General features: G+C 34.5%; 1 protein-coding gene across 8 annotated transcripts in view; it reads right to left on the reverse strand.

Moving 5' to 3' along the window:
• LOC119085003 (zinc finger protein 2) overlaps positions 1 to 16,714 on the reverse strand; it is a 93,849-nt gene that overhangs the window by 37,543 nt on the left and 39,592 nt on the right. For all 8 annotated transcript variants that reach the window (XM_037195174.1, XM_037195179.1, XM_037195180.1 and 5 more), the window contains one exon: positions 14,933 to 14,992. The gene's annotated coding sequence lies outside the window, so the exon portion shown is untranslated. Of the gene's footprint in view, positions 1 to 14,932; positions 14,993 to 16,714 lie in introns of those variants that run through there.

Consider the following 16,714-nt stretch of genomic DNA (forward strand, 5'->3'; position numbering starts at 1 on the left):
ATTCCATTTTTGTTATTTCTATAATAACCACGAAAAATAATACTTTTTTCGGAGTTTTTTTTAGTTAATTACACAAAATTATCTTCCAAAAAGTTAATTTAGGTAGGTAGCCACACAGACGACCACTGAATGGAAATGTTTTATTATAAAGCGATAGAATAACAACAACAAAAATGTTTGAAATTAAAAAATTAAAAATAAATTATTTACGTTAGTGCAATTAAAATTTTACAAAAATTTGAATGGGTAGGGTTGCCATTCTACTCGGTTTTGGTTTTTCGTAAAAGAATTCATTATCATCTGAATTCTGTCCGGATGTAATAAATTAAAAAATCTCGATAGGCGTCTTCGATGCACCATCACCCCCTACACCATTCCAGTCCCTCATTCCTTTTAGCTCAAACAATTTAAAGACAAAGTCACAATGGTTTAAGTAACGATGTGCACACATGGTTTCGATTCTGAAAAACTCGGAAAATTTCGAATAATTTCGAGACAATTCCGAAAAAGAAGCTTTTTTCGGAATTTTTAGAATTTTTCAGAATTGAAAAATGGCAACCCTAGTAATAACACATTTTGAACGAGAAATATTAGCAGTGGTGAATTGTTTGAAAAAGAAATGATCCAAATTTCATGTTTTGTAGATTGTAATATTCATCCACACTGATATCCTCTGCATTTATCGTTCTAAATTTTCCTAAAAATGATTTTCCAACACGCGCTTTTTCGATGAAACAATCTACGTGAACTCATCTGTTAGAAACGGTAGAAACGGTTCTGTTTCTAAACGTCTTCAATATTTAACTTCTAATTCAAAAATGAAATTCGAAACAAAAGTTTCCATCGGTCAGAAGCTGCTAAATCATTTCGAAATTGAGCATTATACTACAAAATGCTAACAGACCTGTGTGTCTACACACACAGGAAATTAAAAAGTTTAATTTAACTTTAACAATTTAGATTATATTTAGAAATATGCAACTGGTCAACGTCGTAAACAAAGCGTATAACATTATGGCCATTTAACGATTTTATTCAGATACAGAAACAAATCACCTCATTTCTAATTACCTATGCGAAAAACCCATTCGCTAAGCATACACAGCATACACACTCACATTATTAACAAAAGCGTCAAAAAGATTGGAATTTTATGAATTTCTTTGTCGTGTTTTTATTCTTAATTTCTGTTTCAAGAGTTTGCGCGCAACAGAAATAATTCAAACGAAAAAAAAAAAATTGAAAAAACGACACTCTTGAGGCTAAACAATTAATGGATATTTTCACGGGCAAGCACATGTTATGCGCAAATTAATGTAAGATAGCCGAGACAAAACTATAAAGCGACAACATGAGACTGTATAAAACTGTAATATACTTTGAACGGAGGAGAAGAAACAAAAAAAAAATCATTTTTTAAATATAAAATATTGGATGATGTGTATGGTGTGTTTTTATTTTTATGGTTCTTGATTTGGTTTGGGTTGGGTTGACTGAGGTGGTAATACGCGTTAATGTTTTTAATGGATTTGTCACACCATTGACGATGTGCTGTTGTGCTGTTGTTGATTTTTTTTGTGTTGTCCACAATTCTCGTTGAATTTTTGTTGTTTCATCTGTATTATGGTTTTAATGAATTTCCAGATTCAATCGTTCAATTTCTAATGATAAAGTTTTTGTTTCGTATGGAGAATTTAAAGTTTGGTCAAAAAAAAAAGCTTTTGTTGGATTAGGTAAAATTTTACATTGATTATTGGACACGGTTAGTAAAACATAAAATTTAATGAAAATTAGTTGAGTCAATGAATCAATGACCTAAATATCAACGAAATTAGTCAATTCATTCATTGCGGAAACAATATACAACAAATTGTTCCATCCGGTGGCACCTGAAGTAGTTTTTTTTTTTTTTTAAATTGGAGTCTGGCAACACTGCATCCAAGGCTAGATTGGGGGCTAGATACGTTTTATGGAACTAATTTTAAACTACTTCAGGATTTTTGCGAGGGATTCGTTTGAAAAACAGCCTACCGAAATCAGGCGTGTTTTCTAGTGGAACTTTTTATAGGTACCTAGAAAGGACTTCGACCTTAGAAGCCAAAACCACTCTCAAAAAAATTCTTCGAAGCTTTTGTGACTGGTAAAAGGTGATCAAAAACCGAAAACTTGCACTTTTCTTACCAAAATTTCTCCGGGTACACGAGCCGTACAGGGTCGTGTGGGGTGTCATTAGAAAGGTAATCACATGTACTATTGAGCCGAATAGAGACTCATTGGTTTTAAAATTAATCCACACTGAAATATGTGCAGTTGAAGTTTTCAACAGAAAACTTGCACTTTTCTTACCAATATTTCTCTAGTTACACGAGCCGTACATGGTGGTGTGGGGTATCATTTGAAAGGTAATTATATGTGCTTTCGGGCCAATTAGTGTCTTATGGGGTTGGGATGCATATGCGATGAAATATGGGCACTTACACATTTCAACTTCTCATATTTCATCGTAGATGTATCCCAACCCCATAAGACCCTACTTGGCCCGAAAGCACAAAAAATTACCTTTCAAATGATACCCCACACCACCATGTACGGCTCGTGTAACTAGAGCAATATTGGTAAGAAAAGTGAAAGTTTTCGGTTGAAAACTTCAACTGCACATATTTCAGTGTGGATTAATTTTAAAACCAATGAAAACCTATTCGGCTCAATAGTACATGTGATTACCTTTCTAATGACACCCCACACGACCCTGTACGGCTCGTGTACCCGGAGAAATTTTGGTAAGAAAAGTGCAAGTTTTCGGTTTTTGATCACCTTTCACCAGTCACAAAAGCTTCGAAGAATTTTTTTGAAATGGGTTTTGGGTTCTAGGGTCGAAGTCCTTTCTAGGCACACATAAAAAAGTCCACTGGAAAATGCGTCCGATTTCGGTAGGCTGTTTTTCAAAAGAATCCCTCTGCCAAAAAGATGAAGTAGTGGCAAAAGTAGTCGCAAAACAATCCTGAGTTATAAAAAGTAGTTGAAAAAAAAAAACCAATTAAGCCTGCAATCTAGTCTGGACTGCAGTATTGCCAGATTCCGCTTTTTTACAACTAATTCAAGAGGTTTCTGGTGGCTACAATAAACTTCTTATTTTTTTAAACCAAAATCGATTCATTATAAGTCCCATCATTTCCCCAATTGAGAGTTCCGTTACAATTCTGGGAATCTATTTACAAGACTGACATTTCCATATACATTCATTATAATATGCCAGACCACTTTCCACTGTACTCCATCCTCTTCACCCCAATTTCTATTTCTGTATCGAACTTATATTACTTAACTACCATTTGTCTACGAAGAAATTGATTAAACATTTTTACTGTTCGTTCTATTGATATGACATTATATTTAAATAGAATTGTTGCATGTCTGTCGTAGATGGTGGAGTGTAGTTTTACGGTATACATAATATTGAACTGAAATAATAATCTATCTTTGGAAGGTTTTGTGTGTGATTTTCAATAAATTTACGGTGTACGGTATATGTATCTACAATCAATGTCATTAAAAGTTGTTGAGGGGTCTGCCTACTTTTGTCACTTGTGGGAAAAAGCTAAAATTTGGTTTCAATCTGGCGAAGTTATAAGTGAGACTAGGAACTATGTGGGTGGTAGTGCAGATGTACATTCAGATAGTTCGCCAATTTTATCAGACCACAAGTCCCTTGAAGTGTAAGTATTAGACGATCACGTAGAAATGGAGCTTCTTTAGTACGAAGTCATTTAACGAAAAAATATAATTCATGCGAATCTACAGCAATGCCGAGTGGAAATGATATTATTAAAAGGAAAAAACTCAATTAATTCTTAGTACTCTTAGTACTATAAGTGCATATCTATGCCTATGCTTATCTCACTTTTTTTTCAAATTTCTCGAGCTTATAAATTATTTAACCGAAAGCCTAACAACTGAACAAGGAATGGATTAATGTGTAATGATAATATTTACTACTTTACAGTAATTAACATAAATTAAATCATTTGAAAAAAATTGCAGGCTAGACTTTAATAAACGTTTTTTTCCCCGGATATAATTGCCAGTGGTATAAACATATCTCACATGAAAAATTAAAATAAATAATTTTTCTTTCATAGAATGGCATTCAATAGTGCATTGGGGTTGAATGGGTCAATTATATTTTTATATTACAATTTGTCGGGGGATGAGATTGCATATCGTGAATGAGGTTCAGTATGTCACAAGGCATTCAATACCACATGCATTTAATTGAAAAAAAGAAGGGTTTTTGTTAATTATTGGGCATATTGAATTAAATGCATAATTGCACTGATTGTGCGCATAAATCGTCAGACGTTTGAAGTTTGAATTTGCATACAACAAATTAGGAACTCCTTTGCTACCAGTTCCATTAGAGAATGTAGAATGCAGGTCTGGGCTTCCATAGCTCTGGTTCGGTTTTCAGTTCAGATAGGATGAACGGCAAGCTTTAGCCGTGATTTCGAATGGAATTGTACGTGCCTGGAGTGAAGTGGAAAATAAACAAAACTTGATTTTAACAGATAAAAATAGATCGGTCGACGAAACCGATGAAACAAGATCAGCGTTTCAGCAAGAAAAGTTCCATTTTGCGATTCGGTTATTCCCGGTAAAAGAGCAGTGGTTAAGTAGCTCGATTCGGTTCAAAAAAAGGCTTATTTTCAGACCGTCATTTTCTCACAGGAACATTGAGTGATCTGCTCAAACTTATTACCAGTCTAAGATTCACACAAAACCGTACGGCGTATAATTGACTGTGACCTAATAAATGCAACCAAACTTTGGTATTAATTCTGAATCGAAAATCATTATTACAATCATCGCACCACACCATTGCAGGGTCGTATCCAATTTGGATTTTTTTTATCACTCGTGTAAATGTAAAATTATATCGTTAGGTAGACAAAATCTTTATGCATATGGTATTCCAATCAAAGGAATTATATTCCATTAAATGATATAATAAATCAATATATCACTCTCTACATGTGGGACTGGGGTATAAATTATGAACAAGTTTTCGTATATTTCCAAGAGTGTACCTCCTCTATTTAGCCACATCAGAAAGTAGTTGCATGTAAATGTAACGTTCACATCTAACATTTACAAAGAGCCCACTTTCAACCCTGCAAACCGGCTCACACCACTGTCCCATCAACTCCACCAACACCAACACCAATCAACGTAAAATATATATTGTACGGCTATTCATGCCCCCCAAACCATGTCTTCAATAGCTTCTAATTAGTTTTCTGAGTAAAACCTTAATAATAACCATATGTAGTCACCCACCCACCTCCTCATGCATTACCACTTCCGGATTTTATACGTATATACATACACATACATGCCTGTCTTATGTTATGTCCATGCACTGTAATTATACATCACATGCTACGGGTGTATTATAAATTAAGTTGAACACAATATTCGTGGATATTATGGGGCTAGGGTGCAGCCGTTTCGACCCAAACAATGAACGAACGGCCGAGTGCTACTTAGTATCGATAAATTTTTTTTTTCGGTTCAACAAATAATGTCATCAGAAACTTTTAAAGTCGAGAGAAAACACTATAATGAAAACCGAACTGACACACGATTTACTCTGGCTTATTATTATTAGTTACAAGTTGGTTACACTTACGGAAAAGGAATTTGTGTTTGTTTGTTTCAGTTTGGACGCGAGGAGGTGTAATTTTACGGAGTAATTACCGGGTAGCATGGTAATTTGCAGTGTGGAACACTTGAAAGCCTTTATATGCTGTAACTTACATAAGAAACGTCTGGCGATTTCTGATCAAAAAAAAAGCTAATTGTCGAAAAATGACAACATATACGGCAGTACTGTGGTTTAATCCGCAATCTTAGGATCAGTCGTATAAATGTATGAAGATTTTCGACTCTGTAAAATGTTTGATTTTTCCCTCAAATAGAAACCAAGACCTTGTGGCTATCCTAAGTCAACAAAAAGCGAACAGATAAACCAAATTTTTCCACTCCGACCCATTTCCTCTAACGTACTCTACAATAGACAGTGTGCCATCCGTATTCGATGTAAAAAAAAAACGAAATTATAATTAACAGCCGATGTGTATGTATGTGTCGGTGAAGCGGCAAACTGTGACAATAAATGTCGGTGGATTGGGTGTTTAGATGGGTCAGGATTTTTCCTTTTATTCTCATATTGTTTTCTATATGTGTATTTGGACGAACGACTGATTTACTGTAAAATATTGAATTTATTGATAACCCATCCCCTCGTGCACTGAAAGCTTTAGCCTGGTGTTTGAAGTAGTGTAGCGTACATATTTAATGGTATGAGGGATGTGGTGTAGCGTTTATACAAAAAATAAAAGAGAATTTTTTTTATTTGTAATGAATAATTGTGAAGTGAATAAGAGGTTAGAGCGAGACACATTCAGCTATGATAATGATAGAAGGCTGAATTTGTTTGATTTCATTAAAAGGAAAAATTGATTTTTTTTTTCTCTCTTTACATTTCCTTTTGTTTTATCGATATTGAAATTACGGTAATGTAACGACGAGTAATATTTTATGGATTCAAATTTTAAGTACATGAACGGATTGCTGTTTAATAAATTATGATGTTTGTAGTTGGTGTACAATATTGATTCAATTCCCATTGGATATGTGTAATTGGTGTGTGTGTGTGGTATCACGGAATTGAGACAAATTATCGTAATTGGAAATTTAGAGCGAGCAATTAGATTTTTAATTACGAGAACAGTTCAAATGTAACAATCAATTCCCCTGTCGTTGAATTGATTTTCGAGACAATGTGCTGCACTGCACACAATAATTTGAATAGCCATAACAAATATAAAAGAATGGAAAACCTGTTCGCTTTACCACCTTGTCTATGTGTTTATAATTACGTATTGATTGTAAGGTATACGCATATTATACCAGCCACCTAAATTAATGTAACCCTTAGAGCAAAAGCGAGCTTAAGATGTTAATCGCATTAAATTACAATAGCCGTTTATGTTCATGCGACCCATAAATTTATATTTTTTTGACACAAAAACAATGGTCCGTCCAAGTTCGCCAAAATCCATTCAGAAATAATAAATTAAAATTGTTGAAAAACAAACACAGACGACTGGAAACTAATGTTAAAAGCCAAGAGAAAAGCAAAATAAAAATGAAAGAGAGAAAGAGAGAAAGAGAGACAAAAAAAATGGTTTAAAACAAAAATTAAATTTAAAAACGAAAAACAAAACGAGAAAAAAAATACCACACAAAACCAATAAAATGTGTTTTATAATGAAACAATACGACGAATGTAACGCCAAAGGTATAACAAAAGAATTCCGCACCATTCTTGAAAAATTCGATGAAAATCTCGCAAATAAAATTGATATAAAAAATGATTCACAAAAAGAACACGGCTAACTTTTAGTTTTAAAATAAATTTTAACTAGGAAACGGTGTGGTGTGAAATTGACTGAACCGAATATGGAGTACCCGTAAAGGTGGAAAATGAGGGCTTGTGCAGAGATTTTAATTGGCAAATTAGATATTTTCGGTATTTTGACCGGATTTTTTATCAGTCGCAATTACATTCGTGTGCAGTAGGGCGTATCGAATTTTTAGAATTTTAAGGGCCGCGATAGCCTGTGTGCGGAAAACGTAGATCATTGAAAACTAATTCCTGGCATATGGTTGATGGATCCGAAGGTGCCCGGGAAGAAGTCCCCCCGGACGACTTTAACTTTCAAATGGTCATAACTCGGAAAGTTGAGAGTATTTCTGAAAACAATGTTCTAGCAGGATGTAGAGCGTTAAAAACTCTACAAAACTGCCAAAGAAACCGATGGTCCAAAAGGTGTGTCTGTCGAGGTTTTCTAACATCGAAAGTTCGACATTTTCGTTTTTGACTTTTATTTCCTGAGAGACAAATTATTAAGTTTAGCTTTTGGCATGAGGTTGTAGAGGAGGTCGAGTACTACCAGTACACAAGGCATTGTCCCGGTCGGCGATCCATCCGAAACCACTTTTTCAACATTAATGAATGAATGAGTTCAGCTACTGTTATGGAATATTATGTGCACTTACTGGCCAAGGTTACCTCGACTCAGCAACACCGGTTACATTGTCTGCACTGGCTTCGTGGGCGACGTGGGTACACTTAAAAAGTCCATTCAAAAATGTTGAAAAAGTGGTTTCGGATGGATCGCCGACCGGGACAATGCCTAGTGTACTGGTAGTACTCGACCTCCTCTACAACCTCATGCCAAAAGCTAAAGTTAATAATTTGTCTCTCAGGAAATAAAAGTCAAAAACCAAAATGTCGAACTTTCGATGTTAGAAAACCTCGAAAGACACACCTTTTGGACCATCGGTTTCTTTGGCAGTTTTGTAGAGTTTTTAACGCCCTACATCCTGCTAGAACATTGTTTTCAAAAATACTCTTAACTTTCCGAGTTATGACCATTTGAAAGTTAAAGTCGTCCGGGGGGACTTCTTCCCGGGCACCTTCGGATCCATCAACCATATGCCTGGACTTAGTTTTCAATGATCTACGTTATCCGCACACAGGCTATCGCGACCCTTAAAATTCTCAAAATTCGATACGCCCTAGTGTGCAGATACATAATGTCGAGCTACATAATGAATTTGTAAAAACAGAATACGAAATGCCTTGTTTTCATCGGGTATGATACATGACGGCACACGAGTACTGACCTATCGTTTGATGATTTGTTGCCCTATCAATAGTTCTTCATATGACAAGAGATAAAAAGTAGAAAAGTTGAGTTTTCGTGTGAAGTTTGTTGATCCGAGGCGAAGCCGTGGTCTTTTCGACACGAAAACGAGATTTTTCAATCTACATGCTACCGCACAGAAAACGCTTCACTTCGCTTCGCCTCGGATCAACAAACTTCATACGAAAACTCAACTTTTCTACTTTTCCGTCCTTGTGACGTAAATATCTAATTTTTGTTGTTTTACATGACTAGGGATAAAAAGATGAAAAGTAGAGTTTTCGTGTAAATTTTGTTGATCCGAGGCGTAGCTGAGGTCAATAAACACGCTAAAACGACACTTTGCATCTTTTTATCCCGAGTTATGTAACGGATTTTACATGCTGAGGGCATCGTAAGTTGTGATTGAAACATGAAAAGTACGGTTTTCGACGCGTGTTGCATGAAATTTTTCGAAAAGCACAGGTCACCACTTCAACAGTTATAGTTCCGACCAAGGGTCTTAACACTACACAGTGTAGTCTACACCGCATAAAGCAGTACAATTTGAAAGTGTATCCATTAATGGTAGTCATAGTAAAGATTATATTTAACCGCCTCATTAACTGAAAGTTTCAACTATTAAACTAGTTGAAGTTGTTGGGTCGTTGGGTAGTTTCTATTTCTTGCGAAGTCCAACTAATCACTCTCCGCATTACATCCTCATTGGAAAACCTCTAACCCAATAATTAAGAAAGCGAAAGGATTGCCAGTAATCACAGCACACTGATGAAGAAAAATGGATTCCACTCATTACGGTGCGACTATTTGCAATTGAATTTTTATTAAACGAAAAGTAATTGGCTTGTGTGTAAAATATGTATAATTGAATTAACCTTTCTGCCGATTGGAAGAGGAGAGAGAGATCGAGATTATTCGACTAAGTATAATTTAATTTCAAACCGAGAGGAGCAGATAATGATTTTTTTCGCCTTAAAAGTTTATTATATGGAAACTACTTCGAAGAAACGCCGAGAAAAAAATGTATGTTTCTTTACGGCATGAGAAGGGAAAAAATATAAATAATTAACAAGCGAACCATAATTAAAACGAACTTCCATATTGAAATATATCGTTCCTTTACACAAAAACAGATAAAAAGCACCATAATAACTCCAATTAAACCTGATCGAGTAATTGCATTCATCTTCCTGGGGGCCAATTACCCGAATCAAAGCTGTGTGCATGTATGTATGGCCGTGATGTATTATACTATACATAACGAAACGGTATACGTACATATAGATTGGATGTGTTGCATGTGTTTATATATAACGAAAAATGTATAAATTCAAATTGGCAACATTTATAAGAAAATGATTATTCAGAGATTATGCTGTTTGGTATTGGATGCATTATAATGCATGGATTGGATAGGCACTTTTACACGAGGACTAAAATGAGCGTTAAACAATATTCCCATATTCTCGTTGTTATCTGACGCCGTAGTCAATAATTAAATATATTACATTCGTCGATTGTTTATGGAGTTCCTGTGGAGGTATTTATTGATTTTATGACTTGATTTTCCTGTGGTACGCTTGTAGACGAAGAGGAGAGAGAAAGATTTTTTTCTGCTTCAAAGTCAATCATAGACAAAAGCCCCCATAGTTAATCTAATCGTGTACTTTTTCGCCAGTGCGGTTCTCAATCAATTGACACATCTGTAATTCCAGTCAATTTCAATCAACCATTTCTCATATGAAACTCACGTTTTTTCCTCGGAAAACAAACCTTTTTAATGAAACATCAATAAAATATTAAATGCCCCATTCTATTCCTGTTTCACATGATTGATCAGTCTCGACAATCGAACTAAAAATAATAAAAAAAAGCAAAGAAAAATACGAAAAAAAAGAGAATTCTAGATCCACGCTGTATAGTAAAATCATGTTACAAAGTAATTATCCCTCCAATTTTATAAAACGATAATATGGTCAAAAATTACTTGGTTGGTGCGGATATATTTCGTTCTGAATAACACACACAAGTCAATATAACCGAACCGAAAAATTTAATCATGCACACAGTCCATAGTATGCACAGTGTAAACTTTCGAGTCTATAGTCCTACGTATATATACATATCGTAACGTGTTGTATATATCGATATATATATATACCGAACCAAAACTATGGGTTACATTGTGGTATGAAAATGTATAAGGTTTTTGTTCTATTCTCGGGCTATTCACGATTTTTTTTCCATTTTTAAACAAAAATTTATAATTTCGAACCACAAGAGATTTGGTTTTTATTTTTTTTAATTGCTGCAATTAAATAATTTACTCACATACACACGGGGATTTAATGATTTTTTTTAATTCAAAAATTATGTGTGCAACGTGTTATTATTACAACGCGTTGTTTTTCGCTCGGTCGTTGTTGTTTGACTTCAATGGGTAATATTCATTTTTTTTTTGGTGTGTGTGTTCTGGTGGAAATAAGTATAACCGAGGCATGCACAACAAAGGTTACAAGTTCTGTTTGTTTGATTCTTTGCTCGATGATTTACTGAATGTACGGACGAAGATAATGATTCGCGAAGATTGATTCTTAAGATGTCTGAATGATGATCGAAGAAATACATTCAGCGATCAACGAAGCCGGTTAGAGGTGAGGGAAAGAATTTCGATTTATGTCTAATTAGATGCCTCATGCCGTTGTGGTAGTGTGGTTTGAAAATGGGTTGGAGGAAATCTTGTTAGTCATACGAAATGGGATGGGAATCACTATTTTCCTTGTTAACCCTTATTTTCTCCACTGAAAAGGCCATGAGAAAATGACGTTTTGTTGACGTCTTTTCTGATGACAGTTCGGGGAACAAAATATCTATTTTCTCGTCTCTTGTTTTGACAGTGGAGAAAATAGAAATTTTCTCCCCCGAACTGTCACCTTTGTTTTTGTTTTGAAAAGTTTTGTAACAAATTTTGTGCTTTTGTTTCGTGGAGTAAAACGGTTGCAAAACGGAAATATTCAACTCGAGAGATTCGTGGCTCTAAGGATGAAAACTTTGCTCTGGTTGAAATTTTCTATTTTATTTCCTCCTCGGTAAACGGATAACCATTGAATAAAAAAACACAAAAATGATAGAGAAGATTCGTCAGAAAGTGTACACGAATTCGTTTCTATAACGATTTATGGAGTGGAAAAATTCTCCATTGCCTTTTTCAATGGTTTGGAAAAACTGACGTTCACAATGAGACTTGAATGTGTCCGCATCGTTGCAACAATTTATCTGTGAGATGTGTGTAGACTAGGACACTTTTAAAAAGACTAGTTTCAAATACAGTCATGAACATCTAAACGTGCCACCGTGTTAATAATCTCTTACTATCGTTAGTCCACAAATTCACAGGTGTTTCATCACATGTGTATGTGTCACAAAATATGACTGTGTAAAGTGGGAAAGTGGACTAAACAAATAAAAGATTTTATGTGCGGCACTTTTAGGTGTTCATGACTGTAGAAGACCAACGTAAAATTGACTTTCAGTTAAAATCCCTCGATTTAATGATTTTTCATTTATTGTGCTTTATGTAACACGAATATCTTCGCATTCATTATGCTATATCCTCATCTCGCCGGCACAACCTTCATCGTGTAAACTTCGGAGCATATTCAATTCAAGACAAAGAAACCAAAAAATAAATCAAACAAAAAATCATCAATTAAAGTTATTGTATAAGTAGTCGATCATGCACAATTAAAAATAAAATTAAAAATGAGAGAGAGAGAGAGAGAGAAAAAAACCGTCTAAATGAAAAGAAATATTTAAAACGTTTATGGTGTGATGTGGTGTGGCAGTCGTTGACCTTTTTTTTCCTCTAAAGTTATTGTTATTTATTAATTCTTGAACTCTTCAAAAAGCCTATTTAATACAAAATCAGAAAAATCAATTAATTATATCCAATCACATATACAATCCAAGCGTACACCCAGTTGTATATGGTGGATACATTTATTGTGCTCGAAGAGTTGAGTTTGCTTGAGTAATATTAGTTTTAAGAAGCGATAAAAAAAATACATTTTTTAAAGTACGACATATTGTCATTAATCTTTTAATAATTAATTAATGGAAATCAGAGAATTAAATAAAAAAAAAATTTTTTTGTTATTCTTCTCCGAAACCTATAAACAAATACCATCACTGAAATAATAATATTTAAAAAAAAAAAATCTCCATTCGTATACCAGGATGATTACAATTATACAGAGTTCATATAAAAAAAATCATTTCTTTGTTATAACAAAAGTTCGGTATTTTTGGTTCGGTATTTTTCATGACTCTCTGTCGGTCTATCTACAAAATCTATATATTTTAATGAACAATTCTTTTTTTTTCTGAAACATAAAATGCAAATGAATATTATTGGTGTGTGGTGCGTTTTTTTCCATTTTTTTTTTCTGAAACGTCAGACAGAATAATAACTTCGTGATTATTGAACAATTAGCACGTCATGGTGTTTGCTTTGGATATTTAAAGATCAGATTGAATGTCGAACGATTAAACAATCACTGAAAACATCCCATAACAAATTTATTGTGGGATGACAGATCTTAGTTTTGTATATTTCATTTAACGTTTATTTTTTCCCAAAAGAGCTGAGAAGTCACCGTACCATATCATCTCCAACAGGGCCTACTTTTTAGAAACTTTTAGAGAAAATCAAGAAACTTTGAGAAATTCAAGAAACTTCGAGAAATTCAAGAAACTTCGAGAAATATTTCTTGAATTTCTCAAAGCATCTTCAATTCAAGAAATCAGTTTCCAAAAAGTAGGCCCTGATCTCCAACGCTCATCCCAATATTTTATCGAACAGGCTGTTCACACTAAGGCTTACTATCGGGTCAGGTCAACCTGAAAATCTCAGGTCAGGTCATTTCAGATCATGACCTGAAATGACCTGAAACCTGAATTTGACCTGATAACTTGACCTGAATATTATCAGGTTGACCTGATATTTTTTATGTTTTTTTAAAATTAGTTTTGTTAATATAAAATCTAAAAAACAATTGATTCCTGATAAGGCTAGGTTTTTGTTGTCTTAGCGGACGCTTATAGTTTCTTTACAAACAAAACCAAAGGTACGGAAAGTCGTAAAATCTTCACTTGGATCATTAGCTACACTTCGCATATTTTACATTTTATATGGGGTCAATAAGTAACTTCTAGGACTGAAAGGTTTTATCAGCTAACCAGACTAGGTTAAATACTCAAGTGTCTATATTAGATTGTGCGACGTTTCTGGATGTTTTCCGTATGTTCAGTCAGAAATTTCAGAAATTGCACTCTCATCACTTAACTCTAATCGGTCCGTTGATAAATGTTAACGTCAAAACCGCAGACAAAAATCAAAAGTCTCTACATTGTAATGGCAATTATGTGGGTAAAAATGAGTTATGAGGGTGAACATACCGAAGCTTGAATGATTTTTGGCTCGATGGAACATCTAGTCAGCGTCAGTATATCAGCTCCAGCCGAATTGTCAAGTTCTACAGAAACTGATTTTTTTGAAAGGACAAGAAACACGAGTCATGCGACTGAGGAAAGGAAATTCACCCTCTTAGCTCGGTAGGATGTAAGACTGTTCAAGAGCCAATTGAAAAGAGAATTATAGCAAACGCCGATTTTTTCGGAAATTCAATTTCAGGTCATCAGGTCATTTCGGGTTATTTCAGGTCATGGCCTGAAAACTCAGGTCAGGTCAGGTCAAAGTTAATTTCTATTTCAGGTCAACCTGACCTGACCTGTGGTAAGCCTTAGTTCACACTCAGTGCTAATAGTTAAAGCGGTATAGCCTGTTCAAGACGACTGTCATCTGTTATCGACCACGACAGCAATAATAAACGACAAGCTCTGACTAATGAGGTTTTATATAGCAAAGAGCATGTTAAAAACAAATGAAGTACAAGATTTCTGAAATCAATCTCTGAAAATCTTTGATCAAATGAAGTAATAGTTTGAACAATAAAACTGTGCTATTGACACTCAGTACTTTTACAAACTGTTTGTAAAAGGTGCTTTCTTATAAAATGTTAATGCAAAAGATTCGGTTACTTTACTCTTACTATGAGTGGGAGCGGTATCAGCAAACCGAAGTAAAAAGAAGATAAACTTACTGTCAATGAATTTGCCGTGGACGTTGTTTTGATAGTCTTCTCGTTGTTGATCAGGGATAACTGAAACAGAAAATTAGACGTTAAATAGATATACTTTGGCTGACCGATGATCACCGTGTAACTTAATGTACAAATAAATACAGTAATTAGCAACGTTTTCGTCGTATTTACGGTTACGGTGAAAATTTTCTGAATCGCTAGTCAGCTTTATTACAAGACAACAAATGAAAGAAATGAAGAATAAATAAAAACTTTTGCATAATTATCTTCATACATTCAATGTAAGTACCTAACAATCCCTTCTCGATCTAATTATTATGATTATCGTCTCTTTGTGCATCAAAATTTTGATGAAATGAATTTTGCACTAATTGCACGCATTTCTTTTTCCTCATTTATTTACTTCAATTTGAACATGCGCCATGTGCCGTAGCTATTGTATTTTATTATGATCGGCTCTAATTATTCCTTATTCACAAGTTGGCAACATATCGACCATCACCGTATAATTAACCTTATAATTACATACATCACCCCCCAATTTTTGCATCATAACCTCTGGCTATAATAGAAGCAAAAATTCAATTGTGTTTGTGCATATGGAAGAAACCTTTGATATTGCGACGCTAGATTTTGTTTCATTCGGATTCGTCAACGATCCACTTTTCTTTGTATTTAAATGAATGGAAACTGAAAGTGTCTAAGGTAAAATTTGCGTCGCACCGAAGGTCATAAGTGTACCATTCGCCATTCGTAGCAATTAAAAATGACAATAAACAAGTTCTGTTGAACCCCGCACATTCGATATTATCTCATTTGTCATCTTCATGTTCTCCACTAAAAGTCTTCACAACAATTAAACCATATTGTACCCGATCCTTATAACAAAACAACAAAATTCCATAAGAATATTCCATCTTTCCTCATAAATTGTAATATAAAAAAAAGAACGAAAATAACAAACAAACCAAGCATCATTTAACGAGTCATAATCCGCCCATAAAAAACAAAATCAGTGCAGAAGAGAACAAAGATTTTACTTTAAGACTAACATCGTCAGCGACCTCGCACGCACTGAGATGTAAGTGAGTTATTCATTTTATATGATGCTCAATAAGTTCTTTTGCTTTGGTGGTTTTAAATAAATCTGCTGCAGATAAATATCAGATCATGGCGTACACATAAAAAAAGCGAGACATGAGTCGGAGGACGCAAAGAAGACGATATTGTGCTTATGTGAGAGTGTATATTGTGTGTACACGTTTTATATCATTTGAAGCAATTTTAATTTGATGAAATTAATTTAATTTGTTTGCTTTATTCTTCCTCTTACACTACTTGATGAATGACATCAGAGATAGGTCACAGGGTTAAGGAAGGAAAAAGTGAAAATGGAACCTGGATTGAATTTTAAGAGCAAACTTTTCCTGGCGTATGGCCTGATGACAACAGTGAAATTTAGATATGAATTTGGTTCAGCTGCTTTTCAGGTGATCCCTCGGCTGATCCACTCACACAAACAAAACTGCTCATACGTATTTCCGTATTTGTGACACACTGGTGAAATAGTTGCGTGCCTGGTAGAGGTAAGACCGTGTAAAGGACGTATGAGCACTTTAGTTTGCATGAGTGTGCCAGCTGAAGCAAATTCCTGTCTAAATTTCACCAATGTCAACTGTAGTATGCCACACATTTGGTACAATTTAAGGGATTTCTGTTAAGGCATTTTCTGAATTGATGATGAATTATGTCTGTTAAGGCCAGGTAAAGGTGCCTTACTAA

Source organism: Bradysia coprophila, unplaced genomic scaffold, assembly GCF_014529535.1.
Source record: "Bradysia coprophila strain Holo2 unplaced genomic scaffold, BU_Bcop_v1 contig_94, whole genome shotgun sequence".
NCBI lineage: Eukaryota > Metazoa > Arthropoda > Insecta > Diptera > Sciaridae > Bradysia > Bradysia coprophila.